This window comes from Lissotriton vulgaris, chromosome 2_1, assembly GCF_964263255.1.
Source record: "Lissotriton vulgaris chromosome 2_1, aLisVul1.2, whole genome shotgun sequence".
Classification (NCBI taxonomy): Eukaryota; Metazoa; Chordata; class Amphibia; order Caudata; family Salamandridae; genus Lissotriton; species Lissotriton vulgaris.
This window is the reverse complement of record NC_141687.1, coordinates 305,660,816-305,675,787: the sequence shown is the minus strand read 5'-3', so window position 1 is coordinate 305,675,787 and position 14,972 is coordinate 305,660,816. Positions and strand designations below refer to the sequence as shown.

The window sequence follows — 14,972 nt, the reverse complement described above, 5'->3', positions numbered from 1 at the left end:
TCTGGGCCTTGATTTACAGGCACACAATACATTTCAGAAATGTACGAGCATTTACGAACATAAATAAGCCCTCTCAGCCCCAAATGCCTGGCTCTCTTATGTGATGATTCCAGATTAGGTAGTGCTCAGACCGTAGCTTAAACAGCAGCTGCATAAACTGTAAAACTATGTATTATTATCGACCCCGAAAAGAAAGAAGCCATCAAGTGTTTATAAAGCCGATTGATTTGATTAGTATATTTGTAGCGCGCACGAATGCCCGACTATATTGTAAGTCAGTGAGTGGCCTGTCCCGTTTCTGTTATGTTTATTCTCCCGGAATATGGAAATAACTCCGTATTCAGCAGGCACGTTCGCATTTAATTTGAAAGCCAATATAAAACCCTCCAAATATGTACGCCAAGCACTGATGAGGATTATAAAATAAGTAGGAAACCCAGGTGGCTCCGTAGAATGAACGTCCACGTAACCAGCACTTTACCCAGCGGAAAGCAAGCTGCTATGGCCAAATGAACCTGCACTTTGGCTACCAGAGGGTAAAGATACAAGGGCTGGAGCGGACAACAGGCAGCCTTCTTACCTAACGTAAGAAGCATACATTGTGTAATGAGAACACCTCGTATTTAAAGTGTTTCAAAATGGCAGAAATACGACAGAAGAGCTATCTGCCAAACATGTTATTAAGGAGGGGTTGTTCAAAGCTTGCCTTCTAGAATAACATGCCTACAAAGCTGAAGAACGAAACCTAAGGACTTTAATCTAGAGGTGGGATAGTTATCATACTAATTACAAAGACGTGCTGGAGAAATACGCCTCAAGTGTCAGTCAAATGTATAACTTAGTTTTAATACATAATCAACCTGTTCTCACGCATAATGTTTTTGCAATGTTAGTTCCCTTATTAGTGATATAAACTACCATCGAAGTATGCATATTGCGGAAAGCAATCGTGGAAACAAATCTGTTTGTTCAGGGAGAATTAGCACAGATAGGAGCAAGGAGAACCTTTCTGTAAGGTTCAGAATCATATAGCTTCAAATGTTATGTAGCGTCAAACGTTCATCCATTAGAACAAAGAAAACATTCACCTAAATTAGCCCAGACCTATTGCCTTTACCAATGCTTGCGTTTTTCTTTTCTTTACCCCATTGTTGTTCAGTATCAGGAACAAGCACTGGCAAAGCCCAAAGTTTGTGTACTTTGTTCCAAAGGTGAGACTTACTGGCTTTGTTTACCTTTTGTTTTTTACTATCACATTGTGAGAAACCCTTTCATGCATATTTTTGATTACTCTAGAGCATTTATACTTGGACCCCTCCACTTATCTACCTTTACTTAATGCTGTTTTGTTTGACTTCCTTCCACAAAATTCATCGACTATTTTCTGCCAGACGATTATAACTGGGTGTAAGCAAAGGTGTGCAATTATGAATGATATCAGTTTCGACTATACATTTTTTTTAAAACCCTCCATTGTGGGATCTCTGACAAACCTACAACATACACATTTGGAATAGTACTCCACAAGTACAATTGTGTACTTCATCTAATTTCTGAGACTGAGAAATGGGCGCACAAAATCCATACACACTTGTTGCAAAGTCCTTTCGGGAGAGGACATAGGAATTAAGGGAACACTGTCAATCTTCAAACTCTTAACACATATCCTTATAGGAGTTGACAAAACTGGAGCCCATTTTGTCCATGAATGGTAACTAATTCTCTGGTCAGACCAATTGTTTGGTAGCGGTTTTCCTCAAATGACACTTATGAAAATCTTTTGCCAATCTTCATTATTATAATATTTACAAGAGGAACAAATGTATCCCCTATTAAACGATTCTACTCTCCGAAAGATAATTCATCCTTATCTTTCAAAATACTTGGAGATCCAAAGTTAACATTTCCTCGCAAGAACTCTAAACAAATCCTTTCCCTTTTTTTTTTCAAAGTGTTTCAGACTCCATTGCAATCTTTCCTGGAGACTAATTCGGCTATGAGACCATATTAGATACACTAATTGTATATCAATTTGCACTAACATCAGTAACAAAAAACTGAAATGGTTTACTGGGTTTAGATAGCAACAGAGACTCACAAATGAAGTCATATACCTGTGTGGAATGCTCCTGCACCTTCGTCACATGAGATACGTGTAACAAATTACACTTGATTAAAATTGAGGTGTATCTTTGTTGATTAACTGAAACATAAAAAAATCAAAGATATTGAATCAACCCATTAAAGAGGCTGATTAAAGAGCCTGTCTTGTGATTAAAGGACATACCTGTGAGTCGTTATCTTGACTCAAAGTTCGAAATCAATCAATCCAGACTGTTTGTGAAGTCGTGTCTAATCTTCACACATGTGAAACGTAGGGCGATGGTCTAAAAGATGATAGACAGTGTTGGGATTTGTCAATATCTTAACAGACTAGGAAGGTGCTTGTAAAAAGCCTGAATGGTGATAGCGATCTTACCTAGTTGAGATGGGGTGTATTCTTTGTTACAGCCAAAGTGAACGTAGAGACAGCGAATTCGTCTCATATAAGAAGGATTGTTTTTGAGACAGACTTTCGCCAATCCTGTATCAGTAATCTGAGGGTTAATGGAAGAGATATATAGGCGTAAGTGACAAAAATGTCAAAGCGCATTGTGATGTATTTTAAACATCAGTAATCTAGAAGTTAATAGCGGATATATATACAGCATTGTACCATTATTGTAAATGTTGTAAATATATTGTTTTGTCACTAAGGTGTAACGAATATAGTTAGTGTAGACTTGTAACTGTAAATATCTTCAATTTTCAGATTACAATACCTCTATACAGATTATAATTGACAGCAGTCCTGAGGATGGTTTCTACAATTGACTCTTAGGAAACCGAAACGTCGACAGTACATCTTATCCTATCTTTGTTTTATTCAATGTGGTGTGGGTTAGGTGTTTTTTAGGTTCTGTTGAGTCACGTAGTAATTTACTTATACATGTACCCACAGTCCTAAACCTTATTTGTTTATTTATCTGTATATGAAGTCACTTATCTCAATGAATTTTTGATAAAACTATTTTTCTAATACACCTTGTGTCTTTGTTTATATGTTGTGTTTTAATGAAACAAAGTATCTATATTGAATTTCGAGTCAAATAGTATTGGATTGATTCATAATAAGGACTATTGATTTATCCTTCTATAACCAATTTGAATTACTGAACATATAGAAAATAAATTCCCTTGAAGGCACTTTTACCCTTCCACTAGCTCCAATGCAGTCACCCTTGCGTCATAGTGCAATGTTGCCTGTGTTGCAGGCAGGACTGTTTTTATGCAGGACACCTTCCTACAAAAAAAAATCCTCTGATGGTTTTTCCTTAATCCTTGGAGGTGTTTATTTCTAGTTCTATGTGTGAGAGGAATAAATGAGGAGAAGTAAAGATATTTCTCTTTATTACGCCTCCCCTGGGAATGTGTAGAATGTTAGCGCATTCCCAGGACTACCACTTATGGTAAATCTGTGATTGCGCCAGAATCGATGGATGGATGCGTGGAAGCACCCACGCTCCACCAATGGAATGCCTACTTGTGGCAGATTAACACAAGGCAGGAATTTATGCTGCCTTGCGTTACTCCAGATTTACCAAACACCACAGGGCCACTCAAGGTGGTCTTGCACAGCTTGGTAAATCTGATATTAGTGTTGAGTTTCCCTTGCGTGATGCAAGGACAACGCACCACTTTCTCAAATTTGGCCCCTGGTGTTTACGCCATCTGATATCAGTGAGAGCCATACATAACAACTTGTATAACTTGTGGTTCTGATGTTACCACTGATTTATTATGTATTTTTTCTTTTCTTGTTCTTTGCCACCAGGGTTTTTCTGGTGTAATCAGTAACAGCGATAATACGGTATCTTATTTAAATTCCGGCTAATAGTAAAAATGTGTAATAACACATTTACTACCCATTTTCACTATTTAGACAGACTGGTTATATTTTTCTACATTATTAATATTTTACAGACTTCATTTTCACACTAGATTATACATGTGCACACCTGTTACAGTTCAGCTGCTTTTGAAATGAACGTTTTATGATCTGCAAAAGTGTTTTTTTCTGCTTTTTTAAATTTAGGCTTCAATTTCAGTACAATTGCCATCTTGCTGAAGGTGGAAGTTTCCCTTGACACTCATTCCTTTCCCCTTTTCCCACGTCTGTCACCGCAATTTCAGTACGACACACTTAAGCTGATGTGTAGATATTTATTTCCATTGTCATTTGTTTATACTGCTCTCGTTTAACTTAACCCATTCATTCACAAACTGAAATATTGATCTCAAGGACATTCTGTTGGTTCACCCTGCTCTATTCATTCATTTAACATGCTATTCGTAATGTATCTTATTTGTTCTACCAATTCCGGAACACCTTAGCTTAGAGGGTGCTAAATAATTAATCATGTAGTGGAAATTGCTTGGGTGCTAAAGGTAATATGTTGTTTACATTTGTTGCACTCTGATTTGCTGATAAACTGTGATACATGTGCTCACACCACAGTGATTCTGCAATTTCTGTAATTTCATATGCGAAATGTATAAAAACTCTCAATTTTGGGGATAAGCCGGAAGACATTCCTCTTTCTACTAAAGATGCTGTCCATTACTTTCCTGACTTTGCTGGCCACTTTGGACTCAGAATAATGTCTGATTCAGCATTGTTCTGAACTATTTCCCCACTGAGAGCCTTTATGGCAAGGATTTTGTATCGCTCTATTTTTTAATTCTATCATAAAACCCTTTAACTTTCCATTAATCTAGAACTTAGTTATTGAGTGAGTCCATTTTCCTTATTGAATGTTTTCCTAAAATTTGAATGGCAGGTGCTTAAATTTGGGGACACGTTACTTCATAAAATTGAGGGTCAACATTTTCTCCTATCCAGTGAACATGGGCCTTCTGTCTGAGGTAAAGGTTTGGGGTGTCTAAATATTTCAGAGTACCCCATGTCCACAGCTTTGGTATGAGAAAAAGTTTACATGTTAAAGACAACCTCCTTTCTGCTTCAAAAGTCCTCTTTTTACCCAGTGGTTAGTGTTCGTGTATTTTTAGTGGGGATTGTCCTGGTGCATTTTGAAGAGAAATTGCCATGCAGTGCTATTTCTGAACAATTTGGATTGTAAGTATGAATAAGGCAAGATGTGTCTAGTGATTGCGAGTGCATTTTGGTGTGTTATTTTGATGTGTACTTGAGTTGTATTTTGTACTGTGCTGCTTGATGGATTGGTATGCTGTGTATGAGGCTTGTGGTTTAGTGATGCTGAGTTTGGGTTCAATTGGTAGTTGGATCACTGTTGTTGATATGTACTATTCTTATTTGTAAATGTGTTGAAAAGGTTTTGTCTATTTATGTTGATTCGTTTGGTTATTAGATTTTCTGAAATCCAAGATCTCGAGATACTGTGGTTACATTTTTTGCCAAAAGGTAGTGTATATTGCAAGACGCCACATGCACACAGACCGGGTTTTCTAAACTAACAAGTTTTCTTTTCTAGGAGTTTGCCTGTTTAATCTAGCTTGGTGTCTGTTGCTCCAATGGAAGCAAATCCATTAACCAAAGGTGGACTGCCACTGGACATGGGTCTGCTTAGAGTGAATCGTTTGAGAGTGCCATAAAGGTGATAATCTCATCTTGCCGTTTGTGCAATTCGTCGTCTTCTAATCAGCTTTTCTCCTATTTAGGTTCAGCAGGCAAGGTTTATTTTGGTTTATGTAGTGTAAGTTAATTAAGAAATTGTAGTCAGTGCGTGTGACGTGCTGTGTGACCGCCGATGTGCCTACAAGTCTATCTAGCCTGATATGCAGTGTGTGTGGCGCTAATTAAAAGGAGTACATCGTAGTCGAATAGTTACACCTGTGCCAAATACCTGATAGGCCCTGCATATCTAGCCAACTTGCTAGAGCTCTAGCGTTTGATGAGGTTGTAGTGAGTGGCAGAGGGGGAAACGGGGGTCTGAGGACGTCGAGCACACTATTAAAGTTGCCACTCAACAACCATGGTATCCCACTCCATTGTGAAAGAACCCCTGAAAGAGCATTGAGATATGCGGACTGGTCTGTGTTAGGGGCATAAAGGCTGCCAAAATAGCATAGTTCTTCCATCTAGTCCTCCCAACACAAGGACGTATCTATCCTCGGGATCTATCACCAGATCTTCTGCAGCGGATGAGACTCCTGGCCTGACCCACACAAATGCCCCGTGCGCATATGTGAAACCAGTGGCAAACCACTGTCCGAGCCAGCGACGCTGTAGCTTAATCATATCTGGCGTTTTCAGATACGACTTTTATAGTCGCTCAATATGCACTTGCTGACACGTCAGATAAGAGTAGATAGCATAACGTCACCCAGGAGTATGTATGCCCCCACGTTGAGGTTGATATTTTAAAATGTCCATATAGAGGATTAGAAAGGTGGGGACTTGTGGGGGTAGTATCAAATACTAACATGTATGCGCACGTGAGAAGATACATGAATTGCTGCAATAGTAAACCGGAGCCACTGTGAGTATAACCTGAGTGTACAGAACAATTCTACAAAACTCAACATCTCAAATACTAGAGGAGCAGAGAACCAACTGGGCGCCTGCCCAGACCAGGACTGAATGGACATATGCCCACCAACTAATCTGTAAATGCAAGGGGGGGGAAGCAGACAAGATCAACTTACTATGGGCCCCTTCAATTATATTGAATAGAGCCATAGTCGGTATTAGCAGAAGAACTACGCCTGACTTGCTTCGTCAGGGGCAGGTGGGGAATCCACCCTGGGTGTACCAATCGGGTAAGTGGGAGATATAATCATGAACATCATGAACTGAAAGATTTCGTAGACAGGCATAATATCCTCCATTCTCAACAATCAGGTTTCCGTCCTAAGCATTCAACGGAAACCGCTCTTATTGATCTCACGGACTCTATTAAGTTTTTGCAAGATGAGGGTAGAAATGCTGTCCTCATCTTGTTAGACCTCACAGCAGCATTCGACACAATCTCTCATGATATCCTGATCAAAAGGTTGAGACATATAGGTGTGACAGATACGGCCTTGGCCTGGATAAAATCCTTCTTGACAAATAGAACCCAAACGGTCTCTTTGGGCCCTTACCTATCCAGCGAAAAAAAGATTACATCAGGCGTCCCCTAGGGGTCCATCTTAAGTCCATTACTTTTCAATATTTATATGGTCCCTCTAATAGCGGTGATAGTCTAATGGGATTCTAGTTACATCGTAGGCTGACGACACCCAACTTGTTGTCTCGATAGACAAACACTCCACCGATGCGGAACAGAAGTTTAAGATCTGCCTGACGGAGGTTTTCGAGTGGATGAATAATAACCACTTAAGATGCAACACCAACAAAACTGAAATCATTCCGTTAGGTAAAGGTCATCAGTTCTGTCCCAAAGACTGGTGGCCTGAAGATTCACCTGCCCCGCCTAGTTCGGTGGATTCTGCTAGAAACCTAGGAGTTCTATTTGATTCAGCCCTTTCTTTTGGCCAGCACGTAAGGAACACAGCAGGATGCTGCTTCAGCATAATCAAGTCACTCAAAAAGTTTTTCGATTTCCTGCCCATTGAATCCAGAAAGTCAGTCGTGGTAGCATTAATACTATCACGGTTAGATTACTGCAATGGCCTGATGGCAGGAGTGAGAAAAGCCACCCTGAGAAAACTGCAGAGCGTGCAGCATGCGGCAGCTAGGCTGTTACTGAAATTACCAAGAAGATCTTCTGCCTCTGCCGCTCTTCAGGCCTTACACTGGTTACCTCTCCATAAGAGGATCTTGTACAAACATTTACTGATCTCTTTCAGAGCTCTTAATAACATAGGCCCAAAGTACCTCAGGAAGCGTTTTGTACGCTATGACCCTCCACGTTGCCTGAGATCTTCCGGAGGCAACCTAATTAACATTCCCAGATACAAGTACAAAACCAAGGGAGGTAAAACACTCACGGTACTGGCTTCAAGGGCATGGAACACTATGCCCAAGTACCTCAGAATGCTCGACAAAGAAAGTGTTTTCAGAAAACATCTCAAAACCTGGATTTATAACTTAACAGACAGTATCGCAATGGCAGCAATCTAGATATTCATCGTTACGGGACACATCTGCATAGCGCCAAGATGCTCCTTCTGGAGCGATAGGTTGCGCTCTACAAATATCCAAATACAATACAATAATCAGGAGGGGTTGCAGTAGTCAACCTGAAATTCCAAGGGGCGGGGGGAATAGCTCATAAGGTGAGAAGCTCAGCGTTGATTACAATCATCTTGTGTCAATTGATGTCAGCTGATGTCTATGGTGTCACCTGCTGCAGAGGCACCGATTCCGACTGAGAAGTCCATGCTGCAATAGATTTTTCCAAGCTGGAGGAATGAAGCGACTCCTTGTCGAGGCTTCGGTATTGTGAAATCTCTGAAATTGAAGAAGCTTGTTACAATACTTGGCGGCTCTCCGCAATCATTTGCTCCAGGTCTGGTGCAGCCCCAGACACCTGGGTCCGTATTGTCTCAGCACAGGGTCAACGGAGTCAGGTCCGCATGCCTACAACAGTCACCTCAGTGTCTGACCTTGACCTTGACCTTCGATCAGCAAGGGGGGCTGTATGTCTCCAACCATCCCCAGGTGTCCGCCAGTGAGTCAAACAAGTATGCAACTCTGTCTGCAATTACTCATTGTAAAGCAGCGCGTATTTCAGGGCTATTTCGCAGAGTCTGCATTTCACAATGGTAAAAAGTGCTGCATCTATTTTGTACTGCTGCGGTTCACTACGGGAAAAACAGGACATGAGAATTTCCCACCACCACCTCTGGGAGCTTCCTTGCCTCACTTAATATATGGTCCCTGTCTCGAAAGTGCATCATCTTAAATATCATAGGTCTGGGACGGGAGCCAGGCAGCAGCCAATGTGCTGGAACATGGTGGGCAAGCTCAATATTGAAATACTGAGAGAGCACCTGTGGGGGCAGTAGGTTGCGTCGCCAACCCTCAACGTAAATAACAACGTCCCAACCTTTGGTTTCTTCTGGCAACCTCACTATTCGTACATTGTTCCTCCTTGATATCCCCTTTGTATCTTCAGCTCTCTGTACCAACGTGCGCACCCGATAGGTCAGCATCTTCATTAAGGATGCAGCGGCAGTTCATCTATGATCCGCTCTGTAGATGAGACCTAGTCAGCGAGTCTGCGTTGAATTGCTCTCAGCAGCATCAGATCAGTGACAACGCTATTTTATTTATTTATTTTATTTATACAAAATTTATAGCGCGCTCAGTTACCCAGGAGGATCCCGGCGCGAGACAGAACAGGGAGGAAGCCTCAGCTCAATCGCTACACTGGAAACAAATGAGTCTTCAGAAGTTTCCTAAAGAGTAGGATCTTGGGCTCTGAACGGATCTTAAGGGGCAGGGTGTTCCATAAGGCTGCCACTTGCACTGAGAAACGCCTGCCCCCAGAGCGAGCCTTCCTTACTCTAGCTGACTGCAGACGATGTCCTTGATCTGAACGTAAAGGACGTGTAGGCTTGTAAGGGCGTGCCATAGTGGCAAGAATGGGGGGGCCCTTACCATGTAAAATTTTGTGGGCCGTACATAGCTCTTTAAATTTCACCCGCTCCTTAACGGGGAGCCAGTGCAGCGTTTTCAAGGCCGGGGCAGCTGAATGTCTTCTGGGAACGTCCAACAACAATCTGGCGGCTGCATTTTGTACTTGTTGGAGGGTTTTAAAAGTCGCTTCGGGAGCACCGAGAAACATCGCGTTCCAGTAGTCGAGCCTCGACAAGATTAAACCGCGAATCAGCAGCTTCCTTGCTGAATCAGGGAGCAGTGGCAACACCTTGCGAACTGACCGCAGCAGCCCAAAACAGACCCCCGCGGTCTTCCTGGCGTGGGTCCTAAAGGACAGATCTTCCTCCAACCAAACTCCCAAGGTCTTGATCTCCTTCTTGGCAGATGGTGGATCACCCAGAGACCGGGGCCAACAGCTAGCAATAATGGAGGGACTAGATTAGCCTAAGAGCATCAGCTCCGTTTTTTCCCCATTGAGCTTTAGGGCAGAGTGGGACATCCAACGATGGACATTTGCAAGGCAGTCATGCAGAACTTCAGGTTGTTCCACCAGCTGGGTGAGGCCTACCACCAGCTGAGTATCATCAGCATAGCTGATAATCTTTACTCCTGAAGGGGCGATCACTCTTTCAAGCGGAGTCATGTATATATTAATTAGGGTAGGGCTCCAAGATGAGCCCTGCGGGACTCCACATTGAAGAGGGAACAGGGTCGACTGCTCTGCCCCTTCCCAGATTTGGTAGAAGCGATCGGCAAGGAAGGATTCCAGCCATTTTAGGGCCGTCCCTGACACACCCATCTCTGACAGGCGTTGGAGGAGCACCTGATGACTTACGGTGTCAAAGGCAGCACTCAAGTCCAGGAGGATCACTGCCACTGACCCTCCTGTATCAAGAATGCTCCTTGCTTCCTCCACTACTGCCAGTAGGGCAGTGTCCGTCCCCTGACCGGGACGGAAGCCAGTCTCGGAGTCTCCCAGCAGGTGATGTGACTCTAGATGACAGGAGAGCTGGCGGTTGACCAACTTCTCTGCGACTTTTGAGAAGCCGGGCAAAAGTGAAATAGGCCTGAAGTTGGCCAGATTAGAGGAGTCTAATCCTGGTTTTTTCAATAGTGCTTTCACCACTGCCTTTTTCCATCTCTGGGGCACTATGCCCTGAGAGAGTGAAAGGTTGATTAGATCAGTAAGCGGAGTGGACAGAGTGTTAGCAACTAGTTTAAGATATTTCATGGGGGCTGGGTCACTAGGCGATCCACTCTTCATCTCTTTCAAAACTTTAATGACCTCCTCTTCAGAAAAAGGGCCGAAGGAGGAGAGCTCCTCAGGGCAAATTGGTGGGCTAACATCTAACTCCGGGATCTGAGGGGTTGCAGGCAGAGAGGACAAGATCTTCTCTATTTTAGAATGAAAGAAGTGGGCCAGTTCTTCACATTTTTCTTTGGGATTATCATATACAACTGGCGGGACTGGGGCCTTCAGAAGTTCCTTAAAGATTTTAAAGGATTCCCCTGGTAAATTACTTGCCCTCTCAATCCTATCGCTGAAGAAGTTCCTTTTGGCATCCTTCAACGCGTTTTTATACTTCCTCATCTCTCTCTTGTAGTTTTCACGACTTTCTTTCGTCAGCTCTCTCCTCCATGCACGTTCTAATCTTTTGCATGAGGTTCTGAGACCCCTAAGTTCGGGGGTATACCAAGGAGCGGAGCCAAATCTTCTTTCCCTGACCAGTCTCCGTTTTTTTGGAATCAACGAGTCCAAAGCATTAGTCAACCACATTCCCATATGTTGGTCAGCAATAATGGGATCGGCGGCAGGGGGAGGACAGGTTCTTTCTAACTCTGCCGCCCAGCTGTCCGCTGATAGCTTCGACCAAAGTCGTTCTACTGTATACTCTGTAGGTACAGGATCTCTCCACTTCTCCAGCTGCCATCTAAGCGGCACTAGATAATGGTCAGTCCAGGGGAGAGCCAGCGGCTGGGACGCTTGTAGGTTGTTTGAATTGGCAAAAGCAACATCAAGCTGATGACCCCTATTATGGGTGACACCAACATTGGCAAGATGTAAATCAAGTGCACCCAGCGTGGCTTGTAGGTCTCTCACTACTATATCGTCGGGGTCATCGAAATGTAAGTTGAGGTCCCTGAGGATTACAAAGTTGGAAGAAGCGGCAGCCAATGGAATCACTGCCTCAATGAAGGAGTCTACAAAATTACCCAGCATTGCAGGAGGCCGATACACAAGAAGGCCAGAAAAGGAAACAGTAGAAGATATGCATAGGGAAAATTGACAACCTTCAGAGTTGTTAATGCCGCAATCTACCGCTTTGCATACGTATTTGTCTCTGTATACAATAGCCACTCCCCCCCCTCCCGTCCGGTCTATCCAAATGGAACATAAGGTATCCCGAGGGGAGGGCTGTAACGATGTCAGGACCAGAACTAGAGGTAAGCCAAGTTTCCGTAAGGAACAAGGCATCCAAACTATGGTCTAAAAGGAGGGAGTTAATTTCCGTGGCATGACAAGGTAGTGACCTGCAATTAAGCAAGGCCATTGAGAGCAGAGTCTGGTCCTTGCCGGTACTAGCAGGACAGCACACATGACAGTGAGCAAACGGGGTACCTTCCGCCCAGCAGTAACTACAGCTGGATTGTTTGGACACACGTAACGACAGCAGAGACTCCCTAGAATATCTCAGAGAAGGGTCCCTTTGCGCCACAGAGTCAAACAGGGTGCCATGCCCTGAGCCCGTCTGGGCCCGGACGGGCACAGACGGGCTTGACTCTGGCGAAAGTCCGCCGATATTCCGGCGATGACGCTGCGTGATGACGCTGCGCGTCAGCATGACAGGCTTTATGTACGCCGAGCGCCTGAAGACTATCGCGCTAACCGCGCCGCCGGCAGTGTCCCCCCTCCCAAGATGGCCACACAACGAGACAGTGGGCAGGGACCCGCGAAAAACGCGGTGATCTACCGATTAGAGTGGGGGTAAGGTGTCAGGAGTGCAAGTCTGCGAGTGGCGTTAATTAAAAACAAGGGAGAATCAGGTAAATTATAAAAAACAATATAAGCAAAAACGGGGCTTTTTAAAAGCGGATTAAATCAAGCAGCTTGCAGCAAGGTAGCTGTAAATGCGCGGGCTTCCGAGCGTTCTATTACAAGATGGTAAGAGTGCTCACCTGCAAGGCGCCTGCCTTTATGCACGCCGAGCGCCTGAAGACTATCGCGCTAACCGCGCCGCCGGCAGTGTGCCCCCTCCCAAGATGGCCACACAACGAGACAGTGGGCAGGGACCCGCGAAAAACGCGGTGATCTATCTATCTATCCTGGATTTCAAGTATGCTCTGGAGTTTTCTATAGCAGTCAGTAGGACATCAAATTTGCTCTCTATGGCCACTGATAAGCCCAGGGTTCCAGAACTCAAGGCTTCTCCATCTGATACGGTGTGTGCCCCGCAGCTACACACAGGGGTGCCCAAAGTCGTTGACCGCAACAGACTCATGTTGGATGATGTGAGGTTGTAATGCAGATTCCAGCAGGGTCTCGAGGAGTGCTTCCAGCTGGAATGAGGGACGTGGCAGGTACTGCGATGACCACTGATGCAAGTTATGGCGGGACAGGGCAATCAAGCTACTTGTATACAGTACAGGTCAATCCCTGTCAGGTGGCTGTCGCTAGGCGACTGTGAGCAGGAGAAATCAGCTCCTCATCAAAACTAGACAGACTGGCAAAGTAACAAAGACATGCTCGTCTTGCTAGATCCAGTCTTGAGACACTGCAAAGCCTATCTCAGATTCAGGTGTCTCCTCCCAGTGCGTGTTTCACCAACAGTTTTAGATGGGATTCAACCATTACATACTGAGGAGACAAACTGGTAGTAACATGCAAGTGACATTGATTTGATGTTGACTGCTAAGTCACTAACGCAGTGAGGCCTAGGCTCGTAATTACCCACGGACTCCACGCAGTCCCCCGCCTTAACACAGCACAGCACCACTGCTTTTCAGGCACCAGCGCCTCCCCCAGCCTTCTGCGTCCCAGTCTCACAGCGACACAGTTTTGATGGGCGCTATACGTAGGAAAAAAAAACGTGGCTCCATATCCACACAGGCAAATCAGAACACAGTGTTGGGCCAAGAAATACCTCAGGGCCTGGGCCTGGGCCTGGACCTGTAATGATCCCCGGACCCTACAGTAAACACACTAGCTTGAGGAGCACAGTTTATTAGTGGCTTCATGCCAGGGCCTAATTTTGGCAGATACCCGCTGCACAATGACCCAATTTGTCTCCCCTGCACGTGGACATGTGCCGCCTGTAGTCTTGGCCAGGCCAGCGCCAGTCCCTGGGCCACTAGTGCTCTGAGTGGTTCAAACTGCAGCGGGGACCGCTACTCCCATGTACAATAGCCATGGTGCAGTTGAGCCTCAGATGTCGACGCCGCGAGGCCTGGGCCCGATCAAAGCCCGCAGCAATACCTACATCAAGCTATGCATGCCTCAGGCCGTCTCGGCAGCCCAGCCCTCACCAGCTCAGGAGTCTGCCACAGGCCTGTAGCGTTGGACGCAGTGTCCTCACCTGCCACTCCAATGGGGGCACAGCTCTATGGAGTCCCAGCAAGTGGCAGCGGGACACCCCTTGGGGGAGGCCATACTCCACCCAGCTGTCATCAGCACCAGTCCTTCAGTGTCCTGCGCTGACCGTCGCATCATTCCGGCTCCAGGCATCCACAGCCACCCAGTGATGTTCATGACGGCAGGCAAGTGTCAAACAGGTGGGACGGGGGAACACCGACAACAATACCCCAAGCCGTCACCTTTAGAGCCCTATCTGCCAGAGGACAGTTTCTCTGTTACCACATAGCCGCTGACGCGGAGCTCCCTCTGATGTGCAGGTTGTAGGTTAGGGACCAGTACTTGGCCTGTCATATTTGGATGACCGCCGGCAACAGAGATAAATGTCGGATAATGGGGTATGGATGCAGAGCATCGTTGCAGTGCGTCCGCCATCTTGGCCTTGTTGGCCACGCCCCCTCCTCTCCTGAGCTTAGTTCTCATATTTTACAAATGTAATGTGCTGACAGACAAAGAGTATAGATACAATTTTCAAATTTGCAAAGTACAATAGTGATTGATTTGATCCGAAACAGAAAAGGATCAAAGAGAAGTTGATGGTTGCCCAGACTAAGCAGTTTAAGAAGAATGATAGAAATAGGTTGATGGGTTTTGATATGGTATTTTGTGCCATTTGATAACGCAGGAATGATTGTGACAAATGCAAGCTGTGAAGATGGGAAATCGAGTGATGCAGATGCTAGGTTGTTAAAGAGGCATTGGGAACAATTCTGG

At 44.7% G+C, this 14,972-nt stretch overlaps 1 protein-coding gene and 1 long non-coding RNA gene across 2 annotated transcripts in view; both read right to left on the bottom strand.

Annotated features, from left to right (window-relative positions):
* The window catches only part of TLCD3A (TLC domain containing 3A), a 266,585-nt gene that overhangs the window by 39,535 nt on the left and 212,078 nt on the right, over window positions 1–14,972 (bottom strand). The gene's annotated exons all lie outside the window — the stretch shown is intronic.
* On the bottom strand, window positions 2,119–2,600 carry LOC147730233 (uncharacterized). Its single transcript, XR_015308568.1, has 3 exons — window positions 2,480–2,600; window positions 2,288–2,387; window positions 2,119–2,203 (listed from the first exon to the last, which is right to left on the bottom strand). It is a non-coding gene; the product is annotated as an uncharacterized LOC147730233 (long non-coding RNA).